Source organism: Euprymna scolopes, chromosome 19, assembly GCF_053919585.1.
Source record: "Euprymna scolopes isolate OS-2025 chromosome 19, ASM5391958v1, whole genome shotgun sequence".
In the NCBI taxonomy this organism is placed as follows: Eukaryota; Metazoa; Mollusca; class Cephalopoda; order Sepiida; family Sepiolidae; genus Euprymna; species Euprymna scolopes.
The window spans coordinates 144,639,273-144,663,792 of NC_136500.1; the positions used below are offsets into that span (position 1 = coordinate 144,639,273).

General features: G+C 31.9%; 1 long non-coding RNA gene across 1 annotated transcript; it reads left to right on the forward strand.

Annotated features, from left to right (window-relative positions):
- The first annotated feature begins 2,777 nt into the window (after positions 1–2,777).
- On the forward strand, positions 2,778–22,961 carry LOC145240029 (uncharacterized). Its single transcript, XR_013862473.1, has 2 exons — positions 2,778–3,026; positions 16,087–22,961. It is a non-coding gene; the product is annotated as an uncharacterized LOC145240029 (long non-coding RNA).
- The last annotated feature ends 1,559 nt before the right edge of the window (positions 22,962–24,520 follow it).

Genomic DNA, 24,520 nt, shown 5'->3' on the forward strand with positions numbered 1-24,520 from the left:
CTTTAATCACTGATGGTTTAAGTACTTCAAAATATCTTCAAAAAAGTTTTAATCATCCTGACGCTGACTGATTACCTAAAATAAAGAAAAACGAATTTCTTTTTGTGTGTGTAATCATTTTTTTTTTTCGTTTAACCTTTTTTTCATTGTTCCACTGATTATTTCAGCGTCCCAAATTATATCTTGGAAAATATGCTTATTTTTGCTATGTTTATGCTGGTTATCTCCCTTAGATTTGATGATCCATTGACATAAGCGCCAATTTAATTACAGTTACATCGTGATTGCGCAAGCCTTTTCTAGTCTCACACAAAAACATGCGTTCATATCTCAAGCTATATTACTTGTCATATACATACGCGCACACAAACATACGCACGCACGTCCACACACGTACATATATTCACGTTCGCGTATATACACTCACATTCACGTGTATACACACACACACGCTAACGTACACACATGTACTCGCATACGCGCACACGTATGCATAAAAGAACAACGTCACTTCCCTTTTCAAAGGAAATCCATACATGTGCAAAAGACCACCGGAAACACCTATAAAAGAAAGAGCAATAAGCAGCTTCTCCCTTTTTCCGACCTACCTTCCGAGGTGGTTGGTCGGCGCACCAGCCACCACTGTTTTGGCAGGCGCGCGCACGCGCGTACCTCACACCACTTGCTACTATATGGGACAAAAAGCTATCAGACCGTACGTACACTTTATATGCTTTCTCTCTCCATGAACTGGATTGACATTCTCACTCTTTCTCTCTATATATATACAACTTGTCCCAGAGAACACCACCGCGTAGCTGACTGCTAACATGGCGCACAGTTTTACTGATGTCAACCCTCTATCCTTTTCTTTGTCTACACGATGGACTGCCATTTCTCGTTCCATTACATTACTCACTTCTCTTCCCATGCGCGAACAAACGATAGTGAGATGAACACACATTTCCTTTTTCTTTCTACACCACCAGTCCCGCAACAAACGATGGTTACACCCGCGCGGACATGAACATGTGTTATATCTAAAACATTCATTCTTTCAACAGTAAATAAATGACACGTTTATCTTATCCATCAATTGAGTCTTTGTTTCCTTCAATTCCATTCGTTTCATTATTTTCTTTTGTAACGGGATTAGGATTCATATATCCTAGTCCTCTACATGTTACATACAGTGGGGGGGGTATAACTGTGGCGCACATTGGAGGTACCTAGTTTTCAGAAAAGCTCTGTGCGATAAATAAATCTACTTCTCTGCACCCCCTTTTTTAAATAGTATTTGTGGATGGGTATGCTGACAACGAATATCAGTTAACTTTGACAAATACCCCATCCCCAAATGGTGTTTATTCCGAAAGCCGTTCTTTACATTTGTGGAGGCAAAATTAATGTAAAAAAACAAAAACATTTACTGATAATTTCTCACTTTTACAAAAAAATTTTATTTACATTCGCTGATGAATTTTTTTTTGTTTTTTATTATTCATGAAAAGAGTTAAGCCACCGCAAGTTAATAAATAAATTATAAATGTTTGTAAAAGTGAGAAATTATCAATAAATGGTTTAGTTACTAAATAAAAAATTAAAAATGTTACATGCGCATGCGTAAGCCTTTTCTAAGGGAATGACTATTAAATAAATATTCTGGCCGCCATGGAACTCAACGCCCAATGAGTACTATTATTCGTATTGTTTAATGTTTTAAATTTTTAATTATTCAATAAGTTTTTTTTAATTATAAAATAAAACACATTTTATCCTTTCAAATTTCTGGATATATACGGGTGACGACCCAACGTGTCCATTTTTTTTTTTATATAACTAGTTTGGAGGCTACTTGCACAACTAAACGGTAATCTGGACCCCCCCCCCAAAAAAAAAAACGGGTTTGTATTACTGTACACATAGATTCGAAAAAGTTGTCAAAAAACAAATATATAACAAATAAATGTTATCAAAGGCAAGATAAGTTACTTTTCTACCAAACTGGATATGTTTTCAGTGTTTTTATTTAATGTAACATGTTTATTTAGCTCGAAAAACATACTGTGTTTACCGATGTATTGGAAAATTCAAGATGGCAGCCGACTCTCTCTTTAACACGGTAAGTTTGGGAAAAGGTGCTATAAATATAAAACTAGACAAAATACTGTTAGAAACTCGCTCAATATATGTTACCGTGACATAGGTTGACATATATTCGGTGGGTTTTTAATAGTATTTTGTCTAGTTTATTATTTATAACACCTTTTCCCAAACTTATTGTGTTAAAGAGAAAGTCGGGCGCCATTTTGAATTTCCCAATACATCGGTAAACACTGTATGTTTTTCGAGCTGAATAAACATGTTACATTGAATAAAAACACGAAAAATATATCCAGTTTGGAATAAAAGTAACTTATCTTATCTTTGATAACATTTCTTTGTTATATATTTGTTTTTTGTCAACTTTTTCGAATCTATGTGTACAGTAATACAAACCCAAAAAAAACTACTCAACGAGAACACGACTGTTTATGTTTTAATAATTTTTTTTTTATTTAAAAATAAATAAACAAATTTCAATTGTTTAAAACATTAAAAAGAAGTTGATTAAAAATTAAAAGAAAAAGAAAATTTAATAAAGAAACCCCAACAAGTCTGAAATATTGTCAAATCAATAACCTAAACTTGGCACGAAAACAATTTAATACACTTTAACGCATGAACAGACATTTTTACACGAGGAACGAAATAATGATTACACCGTTTTACGATGATTAAGTTCTTTGTTCTTTAGCGGTTGATTTTCTTTTTAAGTAATTTCACGTTTAAATCGTGTTTTTCATCATTTAATTTTGATTTTTTTTCTCGTGTATTTTATTTCTTAATGAATTGGACACACAAAACAAAAGTTGTATCAATTTACTAAAGAAATCCTAACAAACAAAACAAATTTTCTGTTTTGAACACAAAAGAAATAGAATTTATCCCGTTTTTTGTTTTATATTGAATTCCTGGAAAGAAAGGTAAGTTTGTATCATTTTCATTTTTACACTTAAATTTTTTTCAATAACTTTAAAAATAATCTTCAACATTAAAATAAATTTATTTTTATTGCAATCCATTAATATATATATATATATATATATATATATATATATATATATATATATATATATATATATATATATATATTGATTCTGCCATGTTTTATAATCAATAATTAAAAAAGTATTAATCTCCTATAAAAAAAAAAAATCTAAAAAGATATTATTCAATCTGACATTGACTTTGTTTTAATTTGGCAACCTCGCTGTTCTGCGAAACTGTTAACATGGCGGTGTATGCGAAAAATCTCCCCGGCAATGTTTTAAGTCAAACATCAATGTCATTGACAAAAAAATAAAATAAAATTAATAATAAAAAAAAAGAACACCTCGTTTTTTATTTAAAATAAATTTTAATAAAAAAAAAAACGATGTGTTTTTTTCACTCATATTACAAATTTCATTTGATCTTTTCAACAAACTTTTACATACTTAAAAATAGACTTTATGGATCTTTTATAATATTTTTTTTAATTTATTGAACAAAAAGATTTTTTTTTTTTTACATTTCTCATGTATTTTAATTAAGAATTTAAAAAAAAAACGTATCCAATACATGAGTGGCGAAGTCACAAATGAAAAAAAAAGTTGATTGAAAAAAATTTCATTTTCAAAAACAAAAAATAAAAATAATTGGAAAAATCTTAAAAAAAAAAAAAAACGGGGAGGATTTTTCATCATATATTTTGGTTAAATAAATTAAAAAATTATATATTATAAAAAGGTGTACAAAGTGTATTTTTTATGTATGTAAAGGTTTGTTAAAATGTTCAAATAAAGTTTGTAATGTAAGCCAACAAAAACATCTCTTTTTAATTAAAAAAACAAACTAGCAATGATGTTTTACTTAAAACATTGCTGGGGACGAATTTTTTTGCATACACCGCCATGTTCACAGTCTAGCAGAACAACAGGGATGCCAAAGTAAAACAAACCAGAACAACGTATTTAATTGTTTTATAATTTAAAAAAACTCTGTCTACACTTACATATTATATCGCTTGAGAATATAAAGTTTGAATTTTTAAAGTTTTATCCAATATTACATATTTTACAATAGGGATCAATTTCATTTATAAAGTTTACATGAACTAAGTCCATATTTATTGGCGGTCACTTATTATCAGTAAGTCAATGTAGAAAAAAAATATTGGCAAATCGGTGAAAGTGCACTGGGGGACCACCCGAAGATTTACCTTTAAAAAGTTGATTACGAGGAGGTTGAAAATGAGAAAATGCCTTTCGGAATAAACACCCCCAACCTCCCCATGTTAAGAACAGCTTTCGGAATAAATACCCTTTGCAGATTGAACAACCAGTGCGGCAACCGTGCATTGATCGTCTTCGGGTGGTCCCCCAGTGCACTTTCACTGGCAAATCTTTACAATTTAAACCTAGCATAATTTATCCCCTAAAAAATAAAAATTGACTTTATTTTTGTTATTCCATTTCAATAACCTTTAAAATATCTGCTAAAGGAGTGAAGTAATAATAAGACATATATAATATTTAAGAGTGAGGATCACTTTCCTATATAAATTTAATGTAAAATGAGCACTCACTTCATGACCAGTTAGCAGTCAATGATACGAGTAATTGTTAAAAGTTTCTTATTTTTGTGGAGAGGAGGGTTCATATCAGTTTTTACTTTCTTACTTTGTTTTTGGATAGTGGTCACATCCAATGCATTGTTAACTATTCTGTACTTTCACTTAACAAGTTAATAAACAAAAAAGACTGTAAGAAATCGTTGGACATAACAAACTTTGCAAAAGGTGTCACGCTCATAGTTATTGAGTGGATTTTACTATTATTTCATTTAATTTTCAATTTTTGAAAGATTATCTGGACTTCCCAGATGACCGTTTATTTTTTTTTCTACTTCTAACATGACTCGATACTAATTTTCTCTAAGTAAATACATTATAATACAACATTGTCCTTTGTATTTAAGAAATTGTTTGGTGAAAGTACACATTAGTTAGCAAATACCTCATTTCTCATGTTAAGAATAGCTTTCTAAATAATAACATTATTATTAATGAGGAGAGGAATTGTTTTATTTAAAACTATAAAAAATAGAATGTACAGGGTAAAATGATAAAATTGTTGCCCTAAAGAAAACAACTCCACAGCTTTATTTTAAAACTTTTATTGAAAAAAATCAGTTCAGGTAACTTGATTATGTAGTAGAAATAACATCTATTCAATGTAGTCTACTTCAACCTCAGTCACCACCCCAATACGGGTCCGAAACTTGGAGCATGCCCTTTCTACAAGTGCCAGTGGAAGGTTGGTTCAGGCCTGCTTTGGTATAGTGAGAGGTCATGTTGGTGATATTCTCAATGTATGACCTAACAAAATAATCCAGCTGGTTCAGGTCAGGGGAGGAGGCATGCCAGTGAGAGAAGTGTACAAAGTCGTAGCATTCCTTCTGAAGTCAAGCCTGAGTCTCTTTGGACTTGTGGGCTGAGACCGAGTTCTGCTGCCACACCCAGGGTTTGCCAGCAGCCACCTGATTGCACCAGGGGATCACCACACACTTCAGCACATTCAGGTACATTTTGGTGTTGACTTTCAAGTCGACTTCAAAGATGTGAGGTGGCATGATGTGACCCTCACTTAAAACTAGATAAGTACAGATTACTTTTTAGTGTGTCACAATGATCAAGGGGTCATTGGGTACCTGGATAATAGAAGAAATATAAAGACATGTTATTCACACGTAGCGAAGATACACATAGTAACACTGCATGCATTACAAGAAAATAATAATCCTCTAGAAACCATACCAAAGCCCATACCTGTGGGTTCTCCCATGTAATGAGCTGTGATGTCGAGTGTTGAACAATCCAAATTGGCATTTTGATGATTCTGGCAATTGTCCTGCTGTCATACCTTGGATAATAAAGAGCATGAGTTGTACAGTGGCGCATCACTGATCTTGCTCGTTGAACCTTGTGTCACTTTCAGACATGATAGATGGCTCCTATCGCTCTCGGAATTTGTACACAACTGGCCTACTAGTAAATAATTTGTAGCAAAAAAAGAAAACCAGTTTGCATCAAATGGAAATGCAATCATGCCATCTTTTCTACGGCGACAATTTTATTGTTCTACCTTGTATGAGTATAAAAATCTCCCCTTTCCAAATTTAAAATTGAAATAAAAATAACATAATTTTTTTATAAGACAAACATATAATATAATATGAAAAAAAATATGATATAAATATAATATGAAAAAAAATATGATATAAATATAATATGAAAAAAAATATTATATAAATATAATATGAAATAAAAATATTGTATAAATATAATATGAAACAAAAATATAATATAAATATAATATGAAACAAAAATATGATATAAATATAATATGAAACAAAAATATGATATAAATATAATATGGAACAAAAATATAATATGAAACAAAAATATAATATGAAACAAAAATATAATATAATATGAAACAAAAATATGATATAAATATAATATGAAACAGAAATATCATATAATATAATATGAAACAAATCTATAATATAAATATAATATGAACCAAAAATATGATATAATATGAAACAAAAATATAATATGAAACAAAAATATAATATAATATGAAACAAAAATATGATATAATATAATATAAAATAAAAAATATGATATAATATAATATGAAATAAAAATATAATATAAATATAATATGAAATAAAAAATATGATATAAATATAATATGAAATAAAAAATATGATATAAATATAATATGAAATAAAAATATAATATAAATATAATATGAAATAAAAAAATATGATATAAATATAATATGAAATAAAAAATATAATATAAATATAATATGAAATAAAAAATATGATATAAATATAATATGAAATAAAAAATATGATATAATATAATATGAAATAAAAATATAATATAAATATAATATGAAATAAAAATATGATATAAATATAATATGAAATAAAAAATATGATATAAATATAATATGAAATAAAAAATATGATATAATATAATATGAAACAGAAATATGATATAAATATAATATGAAACAAATATAATATAAATATAATATGAAACAAAAGTATAATATAATATGAAACAAAAATATGATATAATATAATATGAAATAAAATATAATATGAAACAAAAATATGATATAAATATATGAAACAAAAATATGATATGAATATAAAATGAAACAAAAATATAATATGAATATAATATGAAACAAAAATATGATATGAATATAAAATGAAACAAAAATATAATATGAATATAATATGAAACAAAAATATGACATAAATATAAAATGAAACAAAAATATGATATAAATATAATATGAAACAAAAATATGATATAAATATAATATGAAACAAAAATATAATGAATATAATATGAAACAAAAATATAATATGAATATAATATGAAACAAAAATATAATATAAATATAATATGAAACAAAAATATAATATAAATATAATATGAAACAAAAATATAATATGAAACAAAAATATGATATGAATATAATATGAAACAAAAATATAATATGAATATAATATGAAACAAAAATATAATATGAATATAATATGAAACAAAAATATAATATGAATATAATATGAAACAAAAATATAATATGAATATAATATGAAACAAAAATATAATATAAATATAATATGAAACAAAAATATAATATAAATATAATATGAAACAAAAATATAATATGAAACAAAAATATGATATAAATATAAAATGAAACAAAAATATAATATGAATATAATATGAAACAAAAATATAATATGAATATAATATGAAACAAAAATATGATATGAATATAATGTGAAACAAAAATATAATATAAATATAATATGAAACAAGAATATAATATAAATATATGAAACAAAAATATAATATAATATGCAACAAAAATATGATATAATATGAAATGAAAATATGATATAAATATAATATGAAATAAAAATATGATATAAATGTAATATGAAACAAAAATATGATATGATATAATATGAAAAAAAATAAAATATAAATATATGAAACAAGAATATAATATAAATATATGAAACAAAAAAAAACATAAATATAATATGAAACAAAAATAAAATATTAATATCATATGAAACAAAAATATAATATAAATATAATATGAAACAAAAATATGATATAAATATAATATGAAACAAAAATATCATATTGTGTCTGTACAAATAATTAACAAGGACACGGAAAGTAAAGGTATGATTATAATATATTAGGAAGAGAAGTTGTATACATATTTACATGTCTTCAGATATACTTCAGTTGGAGATATTCCGGCAGGTGGCGTGTTGCATGTCTAACTGGAGGCAACATAGGTGTCTTGCCTATTTGGCGGTCGTTGCAGAACTCCCCTGGTATTGGTGATTTACACTTTTATATATCTCACTCACCCACCTTTATTAATTAGTGGGTGTCTCCACAACAGATATAAATATAATATGAAACAAAAATATGATATAAATATAATATGAAACAAAAAATAAGTAGGTGGCAGGTTTAAAAAAATTTTAAATATCAAATATGAATTTGAATATCAAAATTTAAGAAAACAATGTTTTTCAGTATGTTTTGTTTATTAAATTGTTAGGTAAAGGTACAGAATAGTTAACAGCATGTGGGCTCTTATCTCTTAAACAAATGTAAAAATGACAAATCAAAAATCCTCTCCACCAACTGCTGAAAAAATTTAGACCTGCAACCAGTTACATGTCTGGTGTATCACTAACTATCAATGCAGTAGGTGTTCATTTTATGTTAAATTTATATAGGAAAGTGATCCCCTACTCTAAAATCTTGCATATGTATTTTAATTCCTTCACTGATTAATATTTTAACGTCTGTGTAAATGTAATAGTCAAGAAAAAGTAGATTTTGAATTTTTTTATGCCTGGTTTGTTAGTAAAATTATATTAGAATTTTTTTTCATTTCGATTTTTTGTATATTAGTAACATATTTTTATTTGGTATATGTTTATAACCGTATACTTTTTAGTTTCTAAAATTCGAAACTATTGTGTACCTGTATAATTAGTTTTGGTACAGTTGCATAAGGACCGAAAATTTCAGCTTCAGATTAAAGATGTGTTCAACAATCAACGGTGAATTGTGAAAATCAGTTCCCTGTGTATTTAACACATGTGCAAATCTAAGTCACTACATTTTTTTAATGTGATTTATTTTACTAGAAATTTAAATTTTATTTACATTACAAATATATTTGTTCTTCTGTGTTCACCTTGAGAAAAATCATAGCAGTGGGCCAACGTATGATTCAAAATCCAGAAATGTGACTACCACCGACAATCATCAAAGATAGGGATTCGCTTGCTACTACTTGATTCGAGCTGCTTTTATACAGCCTCTAATCCCCCCTCCATTTGCATGTGTGCAGCATGATCTTGCACAACTTTACAAGACCACAGATCAATAAACTACAGTCGCTATCTTTGATCTCTCCTTCTTGCCTAATCCTGCTCGAAGCACATATGCGGTAAGACTTATGTTTTCCTTTCTCTTAACTTTAGAAAACATGCGCCCCTTATCTCTAGATTAAATTTCGTACTCCTGCATCCACTGTGGCGGTCGTCTTTCCCTCCTTGGCTTCTGATGTGCCTTGCTTTATACTGTTTCACTTTCAACTGACCTGATGTTGAGAACATGTCTTGGTACCCTGTACACCACAATGTTGTTACTCGTATTACTCTTGGTCACGTGTCCTCTGCTCCACTGTGTGGTATATCGTGCCCATGTGGCTTCACCCATTCTTCATCCCAGATTTTGATGGTCCCTGCTGTCTCTGTCTGTCTCCCTAATTGCTACCTCAACCCTGGGATGCATCCAGGAGTACATGAATACCGACAGGTGTGGAACTGTTTCTTGCATTTGTCCCAATCTAGGTGGCATATTGTATGAGTAGACAGCTTGCTCGGGCAAGGTTCTCTCCCTCATTGCCACTGCCTTTATTGTCCAGTGGTTTCTTTCCACAATCCCATTGCAACTGGGTTTATAGGCAGCTCTGAAGAATTGATGAGTATTTCATTTCTTCAGTACATCCACAACTGCTACCAATCAAAATGCTGTACAGTTGTATGTTAGCAGCTCTTCCACAAGACCTCACTCCAGAAACACCATGTTGAGAGCTGCTACTATTTAATGGGCTGTTCTATCTCTCAGCCTTCTCCATAGGGCGAAGTGCCCGGGGCCTGAAGTTGATCATTGTCATGTAAAGCCCACCCCTGTAATAGGTGGCATCAACTGCCAATCTTTCCTTGGTCCCAGTCACACCTAGTTCTCCAGCTACATGCATGCTTGGAGCAGAGTCAGTTGACTGACACCTGTCGCAAGTCCTAACCACTTGCTTTACTTGTATTTTGGCGACATTTGGGTCAACTTTTCTTACCAGGTAAAACATCCTTTCTAATACCATATGGTGCAGATTGTGCAACTCTTGCACTCCAGATTTCTCCAGATCAGATACTGCAGCAACATCCTCTTTTTTTGGCATCCACTCTGTTGTTACACACCCAGCCGGTCTAAACCTCACACCATTGCTGCTGACTGTAAAACCTCCAAATCGATATATTACATCCATTCCAACCATCACTTGGATGCCAGGTGTTAGTTGGTTGGTGAAAACTGCATGAACCTTTATCTAATGACCCTCAATTTTAATCGTGATGATCGTCCTCTCTTGACACTTTACTAGTGACTCATTGAATGCCACTACTTCACCCTTCCTTTTCCATCCTCCAACCAGGCTTGTGTGCACCATAGTAGTGGTACAGACAGTGTCAATCAAGGCTATGACTTCTTGTCCTTGCACCATGATCTATTGCTTGGGCATCCACTGCAAGCGTGCCATTATTTCCAAGTCAAGGAAACTGCTGGCGCTTTGGCTCCTCCTGGACTCATGCAGTTCATTGCCATATGACGACTTTGGTTACACCTGTGGCACCCCGTCCTTTCCAAGAACTTCTGTAATCTCTCTGCAGATGTGGGCCCCTACGTTTGAAACATGCACAGTGTAGTCTCGGAAGGCTTTTGCTCAAATACTTCTACATTGTTGCCACCATTCCTATGGACCTAGAGGGTTGGGTGCTCACTAAAATTTTTGCAGCTTGCTCACCTTCAGGTCTTGATTTGCTGCAACCGCTTGGAAATCCACTTTGGGAACCCGGGAACAAATGCCATCTTGGCCACATGACTCAGTGCCTGCCCCCTAATTCCTGCTAGCTCCACCAATATTTTAATCTCATTAGCATACATATCAATGTATTCCTCATCTCTTTTAATCTGTTGAATGCCTCGAACAGGCCCTCGGCAAATGCCTGGATCAATCTGACTTTTATTGCATCAGCATCATCTTGTTACTGCTCGCTCAGCTCCAAGTATAGGGCTAGTGCATCCCTCTCCAGGAGCAACCATATCACTGTGGAAACATCGCCTTTTTGGAGTTTCGCCACTATGTTCACTTCGCCTTCTCCACTAAACAGCTTTATCATATTGTTCAGGCTGGTGGCCATAGACGAAATAGCTTGTCTTCTTTGTTCAACTCAAGAAAAATCGTAGCAGTGGGCCAATAAATGCATGTCTCGAAATTCAACAATGACTAGCACCAAAAATCGTCAAAGATACAGATTTGCTCGCTACTTCTTGTCCAACCCTGTCCAATGCATACACATAATGGGACTTCTGTTTTCCTTTTTCTTAATTTTACACAACCATATTCATTATTAACTGAAATGTTTTCCATTTTACGAATACACAAAAATATTCTGCTTCAGCAACTTTGTCCCAAAATAAGATTAGTTAACACAATCCTTGACTTTAACATAAAAAAAAAACATAACATAGCGAGCGCTGAGTTTCAGGATTCACCCCTGATACTTAAATGTTTATTAATAGTCTGACAATTTATGTAGTGATTTCACTACATATGTCCTTTTCTGTTTGGAAAACACCTAACCGTTGAATCACTATTAATCAGTGTTATGAGATTTTATTTAAATTTTTATTTTATAGACAATTTATATGATTTCACTACACATTATTTTTTCACACTGTATGTTCTTTTTCTCTTTTGTACTGCATAATATTTTTTTGCCATCTGGCTTTTTTCTGTTTGGAAAACACCTTCTGAATAACTATTAATCCGTTTGTTCATCCTTGTAACAGAAGCTGGGAAACAAAATGCGGCTTCTAATACCCTTACTAGTATAGCTTTGTGTCCCAAAATACGACTAGGTAACACAGCCCTTGACTTGAACGTAGTAGAGTATAATAGAGCGAGTTTCACTTTTACTTTTACAAGTTTCGATTTTACTTTAATTTTTATTCATAGCCCAACAATTTATGTAGTGATCTAAATTACATAATCTTTTACACTGCATGTTATTTTTCTGTTTGTTACTACACAGTTTTTTTGCCATAGGTTTTTTTTGTTTGGAAACACCTATGCTAATAATCTATTCATTCTTGTCACAAAAACTGGTTCACAAAATGCAGCTTGTAATCCCATTTAAGCATTAAAGTTTTAATAATATAAATGGTTGCTGTTATAAATAATCTAATTTTAAGCTGAATTGGATGTAAACTGATATGTCTACTAAAAATTAGTTTGGAATAATAGGATTGGCAAATTGAGAAATATAAAAGAAATACAAAATGCAGTTGCTGCAGCAAGAAAAAACGTCAGCATCAATCTACATGCATTTATTGTATTGTCATAAAACCTAAATTGTTACGTTAAATGTTTATTTGTTTTTTAATATTCTGTCCTCATAATGTTGCGGTCTGAGAGTGACAATTATTATAGTATAAGAGGCATCAATAAGGGGAGTAGCGAGGTTCTCTTCGCATTACATTTTAATTTCTGCATTTCACTATAGTAAGGGAATCAGAAAACAGGAAGGGAATTCCAAAATCTTGCAATCCGAGCATAACAAGTATTAGTGTATAAGGCTTTGCTGCATATAGAAGCATCAATAAGTAAATGGGTGTGCAAACGCCTGAGAATAAAAATATGTTTACGTTGATATTAACAAGATGTGAACAGATATTTAAAGATAAAACATTTAAGACATTTGTACTCTTTTTCATTCCAAACGAAACGTATCACAACCTAGAGGTAAGGTATTCCAATTATAGTACTCAAAAAACTTCAACCTGAACTAGCGCCCATACTTACAAAACTATTTAAACGTTGTCTTAAGGTGAATTGCTTCCCATCTCCCTGGAAAATTTCATCAGTATGCCCTGTATTTAAGAATTCAGGTGATCGCTCATCTCCCTCTCAGTACAGGCCAATAAGTCTCCTGTGCGTCATGAGTAAGTTGCTGGAATCTGTGTTAAATACAGAAGTAATCAACCATCTCAACAAAAATAACCTTCTTAGTGACACTCAATATGGTTTCCGTTCTGCTAGATCTACAGCAGATGTGCTTACAGTTATATCTCATAGGATTAGCAAATCTCTCGACGGAGGCAACCTTTCTAGGGCAATTGCTCTTGACATATCTAAGGCCTTTGATAGGGTATGGCATAAAGGTTTACTTCATAAGATCTCTAGCTATGGTATAGCTGGAAATGTCTTCTCAATTATTAAATCATTTCTTTCTGATAGGTTCATAAGAGTAGTAGTTGAGGGGCAAAAATCAGAAGCTCACAGTATTAATGCCGGTGTCCCTCAGGGATCCATCCTGGGCCCAACTCTTTTCCTGATCTACATTAATGATCTTCCAAATCACATCCTTACATCATTTGTAGACATTTATGCTGACGACACTACCATTTATGGTAGCACATCTAAGACAGTAAACGACCAAGTTCTCTCCAATTCTCTATCCTCTGATCTTGAGCATGTAGTACAATGGGGAAAGAAGTGGCTGGTTACTTTTAATGCATCTAAAACCAAGCTTCTCTCTTTACATCATCAACATTCTGATCCCCATCTGGCATCAATTGAAATGAATGGCTCTCGTCTTCAGGAGGCCTCAAGTTTTGACAAGCTTCTGGGCTTGACCATTACTCCTGATCTTAAATGGAACATGTATATCAAATCTGTTGCCAAGGCCGCTGGAAAAATGGTGGGATCTTTCTATCGATCCAGTAGATATCTCACTGCTGATGCAATTCTCTATTTATATAAGAGCCAGGTACGTCCAAGGATGGAATACTGTTTCCACATCTGGGCAGGAGCTGCTAGAAAGGACTTGTCCTGCCTTGATAGAGTTCAAAATAGACTTCATAGCCTCGTAGGAGATGTCCTTTTCTCTTCCTTGCAACCTCTATCTCACAGAAGAGATGTTGCGAGTTTGTCTCTGATGTATCGTTATTTTCATAGAAAGTGTTCGACTGAGCTTCAATCTATGGTCCCCCCTCGCAAAACTTTCACAAGAAACACTCGTCTAGCTGTAAACACTATCAATAATCCCCCCCACTCTTTATCTGTGCCTAAACCTAAACGTAGATTCCATGAACAAAGTTTTTTTATTAGAACTGCACGCCTGTGGAATTGTCTTCCGTTTTCCTGCTTTCCGGCTGACTACAATATGGTTGTCTTCAAGTCTAATGTAAATAAGTTCTTGATGAGCCGTTCCATATAAGTTATCAAATTTAACAAATTATCATTACTAATGATTATTATATTGTCAAATTTCTACTGTACACTCTTTAACCCTTGTCCTTGAGTGGCCTATTGGCCTTGATAATGTGGTGATACCTATGAAAAAAAAAAAGAAAAAGTCCAATGTGAACAAGTTCTAATTGAATCGTCCCCCTAAGTAATCCAAGTTACAAAATTCCCACTGTTTACTATGCTGAAATCACAATGACTAATGTATACCTATTAACCCTTATCCTTGAGTGGCCTCTGGGCCTTGATAAGTGGTGACACCCATGTAAAAAAAAAAAAAAAAAGAGACTACTATTTTGGACTATTACAAACAGGGGAGTTGCAAGATGTTTCTTCACATTATATTTAAACTATTGCATTTCAGTACAGCCAGAGAAGCAGAAAACAGGGAGAAAAATTCCAAAGTCAGGATCTAATGTAATGTAAATGTCTAGGATACTCTCGGTGTAATTAATTTTCTAGCAATATTGAGAAAACCGTTTTTAAAAAGGTCTATCCCTAACCTTAATTTCCTCAAATTATTTCCTCATGCATATTATAAAAATTCGATATTTAAATTAAATATTTAAAGTATTAACAACTATATAAGTTAAAAGTCTGTTTTTACAAATAATTTTTTTATTTAGATGAATTAGAGGTGAACAGATATATTTCCTCAAATAAACCTTAGATCGAATAATATGATTGAGAAATTGACAAATATATAAGACAAAAAACAGCAAAATAAATAAACATTAAAATGTATAGAATTCACTGTAGCGTTTTTAACCAAATCAGTGTCCTTTGTACAATAAACAATCACATATCAAAAAGATATTGTCAATATTTTTATTATTTTGTATATTCATATATCACTTATATGTACGGCACAATCACATTAACACACCTGTTCTTACCAGATAACCGAAGTTAAGCAATGTTGAGCCTGGCTAGTACCAGATGGGTGACTATTTGGGAAGGCTAGGCACTGTATGTACCGTCTAGGAAGGTTGGGCATGCGGCCAGCACCCTCACCCCGAAAAAAGATTTCAGTTGCTACAAAAGCATCTACAAAGTTGTAGATGGCCTGTGCCCCTCCAGGGGCTCAAGGCTATAGATGGATATATCACATACTGGCTCTGTTTCAAGTTAGAAAATACTTGGTTACTTTTGTGTCAAGTTGTGTGAAAATATCCAATCATTTTTTTTTAATGTGTCTCATATGTCTTTTTTAGATTTATCCAATAATATTGACAATGATAAACAAACTAATATGAATTTCATTATTTTTTTACAGATGTTCCTGATCGGACACTATTATTCAATATTAATGGAGTATCATTTCCTTTAAATATTATTCTATGAACAGCTTCATCTTTATTTGATTGACTACCGCGACAGCTGTTGGAAGATTTATTATACTGGGAATTACTATGTAACGAATTTTGTGAAACAGTGACAAAAACATAGAAGGTAATATCAATTTTTAGTTAAATATTCAAATAAATAAAAAGACAATATTTTCTACAGAGCTGGAAACAATAAAAAATTAAGAAAAGTCTTGTTGTAAAGAAACACACTATGAATACATTTTTGAGGTAGCAATTTAAAAAGATCTCTCGGTTGAAATATATGAGACTTAGTAAATGGTAGGCATATGATAGTAAAAACATATGAGTAAAACATAACTCACACTGGAGAAAAGCAACATTCTTGTCAAGTTTGTTGATAATGCTCAATCATCAGATTTAGTTCAACATTTAATGATTTATACTTTATAATTTAGTAAAAGTTATACAAGACAATAGAAATTAAAAAAAAATAATAATGTTCCTATAATGTGTGTAGGTATTATTGGCCTGGAAGATCAGTTATTGAGACATATGAGAAGTCACATTAGGGAAATGCTATATTCATATGAAGTGTGTAGATAATTGTTTTGTCAAATTCAATTCAGTAAAACATATAAAGACTCATACATGAGAAAATTAATTTTTGTAAATTTTGTTGATATTCTTGTTCTAAAGCATTAGATTTAAGTAAACATCATGATTGCTGCTTGAGAAATGCAAAATTCTTTTGAGGTGTGAGGATTTCTTGATTTTCATAAATAAACGTGACAAAAATGAAAACAGACATGGTGGAAAAGCCACATTCTTGTGAAGTGTGTGGTTATTCCTGTTCTGAAAAATCAAGCTTAGTAAGACATATAAGAACACACACAGGGGAAAAACCACATTCTTGTGAAGTGTGTGGTTATTCCTGTTCTGAAAAATCAAATATAGTAAAACATATGAGAATTCACACTGGGGAAAAGCTACATACTTGTGAAGTGTGTGGATATTCTTGTTTTGAAAAATCAACGTTAGTGAGGCATGTGAGAACTCACACTGGGGAAAAGCCATATACTTGTGAAGTGTGTGGATATTCTTGTTCTCGAAAATCATCCTTAGTGATACATATAAGAACTCACACTGGGGAAAAGCCATATACTTGTGAAGTGTGTAGTTATTCTTGCTCTGAAAAATCAAAGTTAGTAATACATATGAGAAGTCATACTGGGAAAAGGCCATATTCTTGTGAAGTGTGTGGACATTCTTGTATCAAAAAATCAGACTTAGTTATACATATGAGATGTCACACTGGGGAAAAGCCACATTCTTGTGAGGTGTGTGGATATTCTTGTTCAGTAAAATCAAATATAGTGAAACACATGAGAACTCACACTGGGGAAAAGCCACATACCTGTGAAGTGTGTGGATATTCTTTTTCTGAAAAATCAAAGTTAGTGATACATATCAGAAGTCACACTGGGGAAAAGCCACATTCTTGTGAAGTATGTGGATATTCTTGTTCTGTAAAATCCTCTCTACTGATACATATGAGAACTCACACTAGAAGAAAACAATATTCTTGTGAAGTGTGTGGTTATTCAAGTTCTAAAAAATCAGACTTAGTAAGACATATGAAGATTCACACATAGGACAGTACATCAAAAGCTCAACAGATATGAAAATGAAAATAATGAAGGACCACAATGAATGTCTACTCAAGCAAACCTCAATCACAAATGCTTAATAAAAACTGGAAATTACAGCCGAATTGTATGATGAACCACCAACACAGATTGCAAGAAAAAATACACAGAAAACGAGATAGACGCAAGAATACAAGGATGGGAACACAATAAAAGAACAGGAAACTTTCTGGAAGAGTGTAACCAGGAGTATATAGACAGGCATGATTCACTCCTATGGCTCAAAAGTAGGAGACTTTCCTTTGATAAGTAAAGACTGATTACAGCCAGTTAAGAGCAGGGCTTGCTCACAAATTGTTTTTTTTAAATGGCTGGTGTACAAGCATATGGCCAGTGCAGATTTTACTACTCAGCGATTTAGAACCCAAGCCACCTAATATCTTGATGCCCAATCTTATTGGTGAAGTGTCTTTACACAGTCCACCACAACAAAGTATGTAAATACCGTCATTGGAAGAAATGTGGAGAGATGTAACTTGTCATATCATTGCACATCTGGGAACATGAACCGTTACCGATAACATTAAATGGAAAAGTGACGGCGTTCTATGCCAAAGATATACAGGTGGGCAGATGTATAAAATACAAGACCATCAAGCCCGACAGCATATGGATATTCTTGTTCAGAAAAAAATCATCGTTAGTGAAACTTGAGAACTCACACTGGTGAAAAATATTTTTGCATAATATGTGAATATTCTTGTTCTTTTTAATCAAGTTTAGTGATACATATGAAAAAAACACACACAATTAGTAAAAGATATACAAAATATTGCAAAATATTTTATAGCCTTTTTTTCCTAAGAATTTGCATGTGTTTATATAAGAATTTAAAGCTAGACATTGAACACACTTGAAAGGACTCGTGATTGGTGAAACAAGATTATAACAATATGAGTAAGTAAAAAATTGTGTAAAAACGACACATTGTCTCTGAAATATAAAAATTGTTTTAAGAGAAAATGAACTAATCTAAAGAAATAGAAGACCAGACTGTTGTAAAAAAAACAGATGCAAGTCATAAAAGCAACGTCTCTGATAAAAGCAACGTCTAGTATATATTTTAAGTTTAATGAAGTAAAATATATGCTCCGCTTGATTTGATATAACTGCTGTAAAATAAAAGCTGAAAAACTATATTCCTGTTTACTGTGTCAATATTCCAGTTCTCATGAATAAAGTGTTGTGAAAATAACTAATAATTGCCAAAAGCCATATTCTTTTAAAGCATGTGTGTACCATGAAAAGAAGGGAATATCTGCCTCACAAATATACCATGCATATCAAGCCTTCATAGCAAGGATGGAGCAGTACATCAAAAGCATACCAGATATGGAACTGGTGCAGGATAACTTTGAAAGTCTACCTATACAAAGCTCAATCAGAAAGTTTGATGAAAACTTTGGGGACGTCAAACTGGAAAATACTGCGGAGATGTACGACAAACCAGCAACATGGATTTCGAGAGGAAAGAAAACAGATGAAAAAATAACAAAATATTAGAATAAAAAATGATTTGAAACAAAGATTATTCTGGATTTCAATAGCGCAACTAGCCTAATATAAAAATCGCAAGAAATACTTGGAAAGACTCAATGGAAGACAAATCTGTAACGAAATACATTTGGGAGCAATGTCCATTCTTAGGAGAACACTTTCATATAAATGCAAATCGCAATTTAATCAATTGTTAACTCCAGAAGGAATCCCTTTGATCTTTTAAAACTCACTGAAGTAAATTAAAAAAAAGAAAACATCAAAAATTATCTGGCAAATATATCCGGGGAACCATGTTCTGGATATATATTTGTCTATGAAATATTATTGGCTGGAGTGTATATTAAAAAAGATCAAGCAGGATGAAATGTTTTCGTATCAACAACCAATTGTTGATTAGCAAGATTATCACTAAGATTTATACAAAGAGGTAGAGGATTTTAATCTTGGTTTTCATTAATTACCAATAATAATTTACACTAAGCAAAAATAATTAAGAGTCTTAGTGGATCTTAGATATGATTCTGTTATAAAAGCAAACCTGAAATGCCAGAGCCAAGAATAACTGCCAGATTGTAAAAGTAGTATCGCAAAATTTCGATATAGAATATCTATCAATCTTCTGTCTATAGAAACCCATATCATAGCAAATCTAAAGACTAGTTACTGCTATGGAATCCACAGGAGCATGTCTACTGATACGCGGTACAAATTTCACAGCCACAAGTGAAACACTACACTATTAAACAATACAGATGAATATATTGTGTCACTAACAAACATCGTTACATATTGTGACTCCTGGTTTATTAGCAAGTTGCCAGAGTTGAGCAAAATAAACAAAGAATGTTGGAATGCAAGTTGATCAAAATAAAATTCATACAAATAGTTTTTAAATGCGATGTAGGAGAATGAAACAAAGAAACAAGTTATCATATAATCATCTAGTTAGGGCGAAAGTCAGTCCGAGTTCGCATTGTCAGATTGGATATAGATTTTGTTTCTGCAATTCATGTAAGCAGATGGACCAATTAAAAACGATGTATAAAACACAGAATTGAGCACAACTGAGACAGAAATAAAGCTATATGCAAATATAACTTGGTTTTATAGTGTTATGTTCATAGAGAGCTGCTAAAAACAGTCTATGCTACCTTGACAGAGTACAAAATAGACTTCATAGCTTAGTGTGGGGGTGCTCTTTTCTCTTCCCTGCAACCTGTCTCCCACAGAAGAGATGTTGCGAGCCTGTCTTTGTTTTATCATTATTTCCATGGCAGGTGCTCGACTGAGCTCCAATCTCTGGTCCCCACTCGCCAATCACGAAAAACACTCCTCTAGCTCAAACCACTGTCAATAATTTTCCCCACTCTTTATCTGTGCCTAAATCAAAATATAGATTCCATGAACAAAGCTTCTTTCTTAGAACTGCACGACTGTGGAGCTCTCTTCCGTTTGTCTGTTTTCCACCTGATAACAACTTGGATGTCTTTAAGTCCAACATAAACAAATTCCTGTGATAACCCACCCCCTTAACTAAGACACTTTATCAAATCTCCCTTGCTAACAATTACTATGATATTATCCCATTGATTACTGTACACGCAATAACTCTTATCCCCGAGTGGCTTCCACGCCTTGATAAGTTAGTGACTACCATATAAAAAAAAAAGATATTCCATCTGCATGACAACCACCAAGACATCGAGCATATCTTATTTGTACCGGTTGTGAGCAGTGTTACGAAAGCACACAAAAACCGCAGACACTGTATACTAACAAAACAAAAATAGAACACTATATACATCAAGAAACACATTTACATGAACATGGTAACATAGACGCTTAAGATGTATATATGCACGGCATATGTGTGTGTACACACCAGTAGATTACGACACATGCTTTTCTTTAGCCGTCTTCTATACAATTCTCATATATACTTCAAAATAAGAATGAGCAGAATGCAAAAGGAACTGTTTTAGAATCCAGAATCAGTTGCTGATTTACAAGATTATTATTGAGGTTTGTAGAAAAAGACAGCAGTGATTGGATTAATTACTAAAACACATGTTTTTTTCTTTGAACAATAGCAATCCCTTACATCAACACCGTAAAAGGTATCTTCCAAATCTTCATTCCCCGTACTCTATTGTCTGCAGGTAAATTGGCTATTGAATAATTGCTTGAGTGCTTACAACTTACAAGATCGCCAACAAGACTAGAACAAAAGAGTAAGCCACCTGCTCTTATACTATTTACTATTTTTCTTAATTCAAGAAGTTGTCATCAATCATGACCAACAGAAACATTAAAATAGATGCCAAATTTAGAATACTCCGAATATTATATGGTTGTGGGTGGAGGACAATCATCAACAGCACAAAAAACAAAGACTTGAGGCAATTGAAACTTGATTTCTTAGGATAATTTGGAGCAGAAACAAAACAAACCAGGAGGTCTTTAATAAGAACAATATGCAAACGACAAATGAGATTCATAGGCCACGTCTACAGAAAAGGCGGAATAGAACATATTAGCTTGACAGGAATGATCATGGGTAGAAGAAGCAGAGGACAATGGTGAGAAACGTTGACAGGCTAAATACCTGAGCAACACCAAAAATGATGAGTAACCATTCATGAATGCCTCGAGATAGAGATAGATGGAGTGCTGAGCCATCAATGCTTGTATCAGGCCAGACACCACGTGATGATGAAAGTTGTGTGCAATCGTTATGAATTAACTTCATCATAGAATATCCAAGTGATGTGACTTAATTTGCTGAAATAGTATTTTTCTGTACATTTAAACTTCATCATATCGCCAACATGCACAGTCAGTCACATGATTTACATGAAATATTAAATATTCAAATTAATGTGCAAATAAGAATAAATTTATCATTTACAAGCAAGCAAAATGCTGATTAGAACAAAAAATATCAGAAATCTAAGCATTGTTTGGGTTAATTACAAAAACGCATATGATAATATGCCTCACTCGTGTCTATTAAATCTGCCACTCACTAAATAAGCGAACGCTTACAACCTAAGACAAGATCGCCTACAAGACCAGAACAAAAGTGTCAACTATCTGCTCAATTAAATACCAAGGAGAAGGTTTTGTCTATAATACTTTGGATAAAAAAGAATACAACTCTTGGACATCACATAATGAATGAGAGATAATGATCAGGAAAATATATTAAATTCTTTAATCGAATTCCGACATTGGAATATCACTTAAAATTATCAATCAATTGACAAATGGTGTTTTTTCTTATAGATGTTGCATTATTGGGAATGTTGTCCTGCATGATGCCATTTGCCAATATACGATGTATAATGACAACTTATACTTAATCTGAAGAGAAAATAGTTTTCACCTAAGAAAACATTCAGATTAAAATTATCTCAACGAATCAATAAATGACTTGAAAACAAAGTAAACTTGCAAGTAAGTAATATAATTATTGTGGTAGGGGCAACTGTCTTAATTAAAAATATTACAAATTATACAGAACCAGACCAAACTGTACAAAATAATTTGTAGATAAACTATGTTATATGTAGTGTGTTTTTGCCTTTAAAATTAATAAATATTTGTTACACACATAATATTGAATAGAAACTCTCATGAAATTTGTGATCGTTTTTATATTTTGAGTTATTATTTGATGTACTGGAGACATAAATGTTCAGTGATTTTTTAATTTTTACAGTTTTCTACTTTTTTATTTTCTTCATGGACTCTGGATCAACTCCGAAAAAGAGAACATAAATTAATAAGTCATGCATATAAAGTAACCTCATTTAACACTGGCGTCAGTAACTTAACAATTAAAATTTGTGTATGACTGATAGTTTTGATTTGGGAGTTTATGACTGTTTGATTTGAGAGTTTATGACTTTTTGATTTGGGAGTATATGACTGATTTGGGAGTTTATGACTGCTTGATTTGGGAGTTTATGACTGTTTGATTTGGGAGTTTATGACTATTTGATTTGAGAGTTTATGACTGATTTGGGAGTTTATGACTGATTTGAGAGTTTATGACTGATTTGGGAATTTATGACTGCGTGATTTGGGAGTTATGTTTGATTTGGGAGTTTATGACTGATTGATTTGGGAGTTAGAAAATCTTTGTAAAACATGTTCAAGACATTCAAAAATTTTCTTATAATCCTATATGTTATTTTACTGTAGATAAACCCTAAACAGATTTGTTGCAATGATTTTGGAAAGCAAATATTCCGATTTCTATTTTATACAGTGCATAAGCATTGTAATGCTATGTGCTGGATTTTCATCGGTTAACACCTTGTTTAGAATCATTGGAATATTTCTATTTTTATCAGCGTCAACCTCATCTAACATTTGCAGCGTTTTGTGAAATTTAATTTTCTTCATTTATGAGTTCAGTTTTCAGCTATTTTCTGTTGACTAACTGTTGGAGACGCCCCTCCATGGGATTAATGGGGTATCTCATGACGTTATTTCCCGTAAGGAGTACTGGTGGCCAGAGTCATAGGTTGGTACGCGGCTAAGCAAGTCGTGTGTAAACGCCCAATAGTTGAGGAATGGTATCGCTCAACCCGCCTTGCCTGTAATATATGCGAATACATGTTTGGTTTTAAGTGTCCTGTGTTCCTTTCGTTTTTATTACCCTTTAACGCCATAACATTAACAGATAAGTAATAAAATTTGGTTTTCCCATATTATTTTGTTATCAAATCCATAAAATGTTATTAGTTATTAATAAATAATGTTTTCTCGAATGTTTTTTGAAAGTATGTTAGCAAATTAAGTGCTTATAATAAAGTTAAGTTTATAATAATATTTTTTCCTTGTATTTTCTTTGTATTCGTAATTGCATTAAAGGTGTGTTATGGTAAGATTTAAAGTTTCCAAACTATGTGTGCCAGATTGAGAATTGATTATTGAAATATGCTGTACTATAATTTATTATTATTATTATTATTATTATTATTATTATTATCGTACAAAAAGGGCATTTTCTTAATTCAGCTTGAGTTCTGCATTCTATAGACATTTCAGTGTGGCTGTCATGCTGTTATCATGCGAGGTTTGGTCGCATTTGTGAGTTACGATGTCATCTGATGCTTTTGACTCCTGAAATATCTAAAAAATATAGTTGAATTTACTCAAAAACTAAGCATTTGTAGCAAATAAG